A 5,962-nucleotide genomic window follows, 5' to 3' on the forward strand; every position below is an offset into this window, starting at 1 on the left:
GAGTTAAAAAGCAATAGAATGTGAAACGTCCCCTCACAATTGGAAACTCTTCCTGTTCACTACCCCAAAGGCTTTGACAGTAGACGCTGGGGCGAAGGAAAGGGAAATAAAAGCTAAGCAGTAATTTTAAGCCTTGCCTATCATTTCATTAAGACTTCCTAAGTTGAAAGCACAATGGTACTCTAAGCAACAAATCTGAGCATAGATGAACAATAACTGAATTGTCACTAGTTAATCTTATGCACACCAGACTTTTAAAGGACTATTAGCAGAAGTTCCAAACTTGGCTCACACGGCGATCTTATCAGCTGCACTTCTCCCATGCTTGCACAGTTGGAGCTTGAGCCTCCTTGCACAAGAAGCCAGCCAGTCAGCGAATGGTTTCAGTGGTATCTTGAATAGATATATCTTTGGACGGGCAGTTGGGCTCCACCCACGGAAGTGAAACTGCGCTCCCTGCACGGATTCTGCAGCGCCACGTGCACAGACCGTTTCTGCGGAATAGTCAGGATACATCTCTCGGCGACAGTACTACTGGGGCCCGGGGGAAAAATTGCAGAAGCTACATGCGAGGTCGGATTGCGTTCGATGATGCCGTGCGCTACCTGACGACACTCGATTCGTGCACACGCGGACACTACGTCACTCGCCACGGCGCGACGCGATGGAAAATACTGATCCCCACGTTTTATAATTGAGCCACCACTCCAGAATCAGAACACAAGGCTTGGCATGGAAGAAGCCAGGCACAAGTAGACAACAAATGCAGGCGCGTAGAGCCGATAGCACGCGAACTGCATAACAACGTGAAGTTTACAAAATATTAAACGACAACAGTACAGTTCTAGGAGCATGTAAAAAGCGGGGCGAAGCAGCGTGCAGAAAACAATGCGTTAGGCTTACCAAGACGTGCAACAGCAAATTCACAAAAAATACCCAATCTAAATAATTACAAGCACACCTCCCAACAAGAAAAAAGCGCCGCGAGGCAGCCGCTGTACAGGGAGATAAGGACGTAACGATGCGTCAGGCCTGCCATTCGAACCACGGGCGGAGAACATCGGGAGTCGGGACACAAGACGGGAACACCCGGCTGCCGTCGTTGATCAAATGACGTAATTATGACGTTTGTTTTGTGACGTCACAGGAAGTCACGTGATTATTTTAGCTTGACGTCACTTCTGCGTGGCAGCAGCTGTTGCCAGGGGGGCGCAGCTCGTGCCACGCGCGTGGCAGGAGACTCAACCTTTTATTTCGTAATTAGGTAAAATATTTATAACTTTAAGTTAAAAAACTAAAGTTTTTATTTTATTTTAATTATATCTCAATATATTTTTAAAGCTTGATTGTTATTCTACACCATTAGAGAAGTCTGTGTAACTTTTACGAAAGTGTGATTCAGCTGATTCAGCCATAGCTGTTTCATAATAATAAACATGGCCGCACGTGGATGGAGGTGCTGCGCCGTGCTGCTGGAACGTCATTTCAAAAGGTAACTATTGCGAGTCGTTTATATATATACCACTCAGAGTTTAAACCCTTCCGATGCCATTCGTGTGTCTTATGCATGATTTCTTGCTCTGTGGTCAAAAGTAGGTGCTCAGTGCGGAAACGGTCGAAAGGTATCTCCCGGTGTGGCGGGAAAAGGGCAACGTTTGCTGCACTGTTTTGCGTCGCTGAACTTGTTTTGTGCTGTAGCTGGTGATTAGTTTACATTATTTTATAATACAACCAGTGTAGTAGGAGCATCGGTGCAACAGAAAAAAAAAAACGCCGCAGATGCCGGAAAGCAGAGCAAGGACGACTCTAGACAAAAGAGACATTATTGGGCCTGCATAGTGTCACTACTAACCTTCTAGCGTAGCTTAGTTCTTGGCTCTACGCTGCAGTTACCAGTCCCGCGCTATTCGGAGAGAAAGCACTCACTTCTCGCATGTATTTAGATGAGACCCCGTCTCAGGTATTGTCAATACGTGCGACAGTTCAATGACAGTCATCGGTACTGACCGTGCTTTTTTTTTTTTTTTTTCGGAAATGGTAGAGCGGCATAGCGCAGGCATTATGCGTTATAATTTACGCGTTTAATATTTTCACTGAGTAGCATGTCAGTGTGTGATGTGCTCTGTTTGCTCATCTCGCGTGATCGCCTGTGCTGTTGTCGAAATGTGGCTTGCTGCTGCAACTTTGCGGCCGTTTGCGAATGGGCATGTTGGCTGCTACACAACCTCCACAGCAAAGAGAATTCCGGCAAACTATGCAACAAATGGCAAAGCCATCTGGGCTGCTTTTAATAGTCTGTTTTCCGCACTCGTTCCCCCTCACCTATTTGACGACCGTTTTAAAGAATTGGTCACTGTGGGGGTAGTTGTGCATCATGGTTAAAGGGCTGCGAAGACCGTCTTCACAGTGCAGTTACTCATAAAGAGCCCTATCAATTTTTTATGAGCAGTAAAAACAACCTTTCACTCAATTTGTTTGTAATCTTTCTCAAAGTGCTCGATATGCTTTGAATATAGGTAATACAGTCAGTCTTTACCTCCCAAGCAGCTTTTTTTTTGCCAGTTTCCTGTAGTCTCTTGTCAGCAAGCAGAGACTCAGAGATGCAGTTAGCAGTTTTTACAAGCAGCTTTAAACCTGGTGGGCATTACCTACAAACCTCGACTCCCATGTCTAGTGTCACCCTTGTTATTGTAGCACTGTTATATTTAATTGTGCTTTTCACCATGTCATACCAAGGAATACTTTTAATGGTAAATGGCTGCATTAAATTGCGTGTGTGTGATGCGTAGTGCCAACAAGTGTGATTGTTTTGTAAGAGCCAGTTCAAAATCTAAAACCTGCATTTTATTTACTGAAAATTATTTAGTAAAACTTTCATTTCCATCTGAAGCAGGTGAAATGTTTAAGCAATCGGGGTATGTAGTGGTCATGTCGATGAAACAGAACTAAAGCCATCATTCACAAATCCAAATAGCAAAATTTCTATCACACATCAAATTTCTGCGTAAAAGAACCCGCAAGCTCTTCAAGGTTTCACGTGGCAGCAGGCTGCTGGAGTGTTGGGAGAGTTCTGGCCTCAAGGTTTATTTTGACTAGCGCAATCACAATAGCATGTATCAGGACGGGCATTGGGAGAGATCAGAGAAGCTCAGCACGTATAAAACTAACATGTACTCGTAGGCATGCCGTTTTACTCATGGTGTGAAATCACTGCATTTGTTTGTTGTTGCTGTGCCTGCTACATATTCTTAGCATTATGAATTAAGGCCTCTCTAAGCGTGCCTTGTTTATCTCTACACTTTGGTAATGCTGAAGTTGTGTTTCCTTACTGGCAGTGTTCAAGCTAGCCCGTGTCAGCACTGTTCATTGAATTCATTACAAGTTGTTTTCTAAATTATGTGGTGTTTCCTCGCTAACAACGTTCAAGCTAGCCTGTGTCAGCACTGTACTTTGAATTCATTGCACATTGTTTTCTAAATTATGTGCAGGCAGCTTCACGGACCATGGAAAGCCTCCCCAGCCACATGGAACTCCAAAGGATAAGAAGACAGCAACACGGTTCTGACATGCTGCGGAAAGAGCCGCGGCACACTAGAAAACCTTTGGAGTTGCAATGCAGTTACTGCCGAGGAATGATATGAAAGTCGTTTTTTTCATTGTCTTGATTATTCATGTATATTTTCCTGTTGAGAAATCTTTTTTTGCTTCACTTGCCTCTGTGTTTTCGAAGAGTTATAGAAAACAATTCAACAGAAATTGGAGAGTTTGCTGTGCTTTCATAAGACATACCAAGTGGTGGCCGCATGACAGAATTAACTTCATCTCTGTGCTAAAAAAGACTAAAAAGAGAAATTCACTACGTGATATTTACATGACTCAGTTAAGAGCAGTAATAGTTTTTGTACACAGTGGCTGTAGACTGATTGTTTTTTTGCCTTCAAAATTTGGCTGCATTTATTCGAAATTTTTTTATTGCCAAGGTTAAAATGTCGCAATATACATCCATACACAGTTCCGCATTTTCAGCGCTGACTCTTAAGTATGCATGCACGTATATTTCGACATTTAGACCTCATTACGTAAAATCGTAAGAAAATCCAGCCAAATTTTAAAGGTAGTAAAATATGCGTACAGCCAACACGTGTAAACTGTTATTCTTCTGCTCTGAGTCGTGTAATGTTACCTGTTAACCAGTTTTATTCTGTTAGCTTTTATTTGCCTTTTAGCAGGCAAGTGAAAACCTATTTGGCTGAAAACAATTTGCGGTCATCATGTGGCCAATTTGCATGTCTTCTAAGCACACAACAAATGTCCTCCCTTTACATTGAATAGTTTTACATAATTCTTTTCAGACGTGGGTACATGTGATTCAAAATTTGATTTTACAAGCTTAAAATTATGAGCTTTTTTTTTCACTTGCAATAGATTTTACAAGTAGTATTTTATATCAATCAGAAGTAGATCAGCTGGCCTTTCAAATGATTTCTGTGTGTGTGGTGCAAAGTGATGCCTCACGGTAGCCCCGTATTGTTCAAAAGTGGCTGCACATCCTGAGGGAGTGTGACTGCCCCATTAAAGGGGCCATGCAGACAAAATACAAGTTTGTTTTATTTAAAAGATTTGGGATTTTATAGTGATCCTACAGCTTGTCTGGCAGGAAATGATGCTTTATTCGCCAAGAAATTAATCAATTGAAGTTAAAATCTGTGTGTGTGGTGCAAAGTGATGCCTCACGGTAGCCCCGTATTGTTCAAAAGTGGCTGCACATCCTGAAGGAGTGTGACTGCCCCATTAAAGGGGCCATGCAGACAAAATACAAGTTTGTTTTATTTAAAAGATTTGGGATTTTATAGTGCTCCTTCAGCTTGTCTGGCAGGAAATGATGCTTTATTCGCCAAGAAATTAATCAATTGAAGTTAAAATTTTGATTATTCTGCCAAATTGTGTTTTGTGACATCTGCCATGGCATCACAAGAAGGGTCTTCAAGCAGAATTCAATTGTGCCGTCCCATCTGCAGTGGACTGCAGAGCCTTGTTACCATCAATCCTCCTAGATGTCGCCACCATACTGCTCTGCACCGCTCTTTACCTTTACTTTGTTTTTCACTGTATTTGCATCTTCCTTGGTTTTATTACCGTACGTACTAATTGTTTCGTAAAACACTGGGTACGTCGACAATTAGGGTCATGTAAGGCAATGTCGCTTACACAAATCGGCCAGTGTCGTCTGAGACAACCCCAAAGTGCCGCACTTTTGTGCTGCTATAACAAGCATGGTGCGCGCAGTACCAACAACAGGACTTAGTGGTTCTTCTTTTCTAACTTCCTTTGTTTCACCCCGCCATTCTTACTGCTATAAAATGAATACGCATTACACTTAAGCGAAAATAGCTCATTCTGCAAGCTTATAAGCCCTACCTAACTTGCGTTTGCCTTTTCTGGCCTCAGCCAATTGCACGGCTGTGCATATGGTGTCATGTTCTAGTGTGGGAAATGAGCTAGTGAGTCGCATGGCCATTCCCTTTTTTCCAAATTATGTTGCTTATTTCAGCGAAGTTTTTGTTTAAAGTCGTGTCAGTATGATTCGATCGAGGCAATCTTTCTGATGAACCAAGCTTGTGTTTTGTCTGCATGCCCCTTTTAGTGGTTTTCAGTAACCTTCTGTGCACTAATGTGCTTTTCCTGTGTCGTGAAACATGTTTCACCTTTTGGTATTTCAGAAAGCACTGCACTTTCAGACCTCATTCTTTATGCCATAGGTTGCTTAGAAATTAGGCTGCCTATTTGCAAATGAATTATTCAGATGCATGGCGAATTTCTGAAGTAAAAGAGTAGAGACAATTGTTATCTTTCTGTACATGTGCTACCTTTTGAAATTTTTCATGTGTAATTTCACTTCTGCTTCAGCTAGTGGAATTTATTGTTAGAAACAGAAGTCAGGCATGAAGCTATGAAGAACTTT

At 42.2% G+C, this 5,962-nt stretch overlaps 1 long non-coding RNA gene across 1 annotated transcript; it reads left to right on the forward strand.

Moving 5' to 3' along the window:
• Positions 1–1,435: 1,435 nt before the first annotated feature.
• LOC144168914 (uncharacterized) lies at positions 1,436–3,660 on the forward strand. The gene is made up of 2 exons (XR_013322290.1): positions 1,436–1,492; positions 3,489–3,660. It is a non-coding gene; the product is annotated as an uncharacterized LOC144168914 (long non-coding RNA).
• Positions 3,661–5,962: the final 2,302 nt, after the last annotated feature.

This window comes from Haemaphysalis longicornis, unplaced genomic scaffold (genome assembly GCF_048455015.1).
Source record: "Haemaphysalis longicornis isolate Haplotype H1 unplaced genomic scaffold, Haemaphysalis longicornis Haplotype H1 scaffold_2, whole genome shotgun sequence".
NCBI lineage: Eukaryota > Metazoa > Arthropoda > Arachnida > Ixodida > Ixodidae > Haemaphysalis > Haemaphysalis longicornis.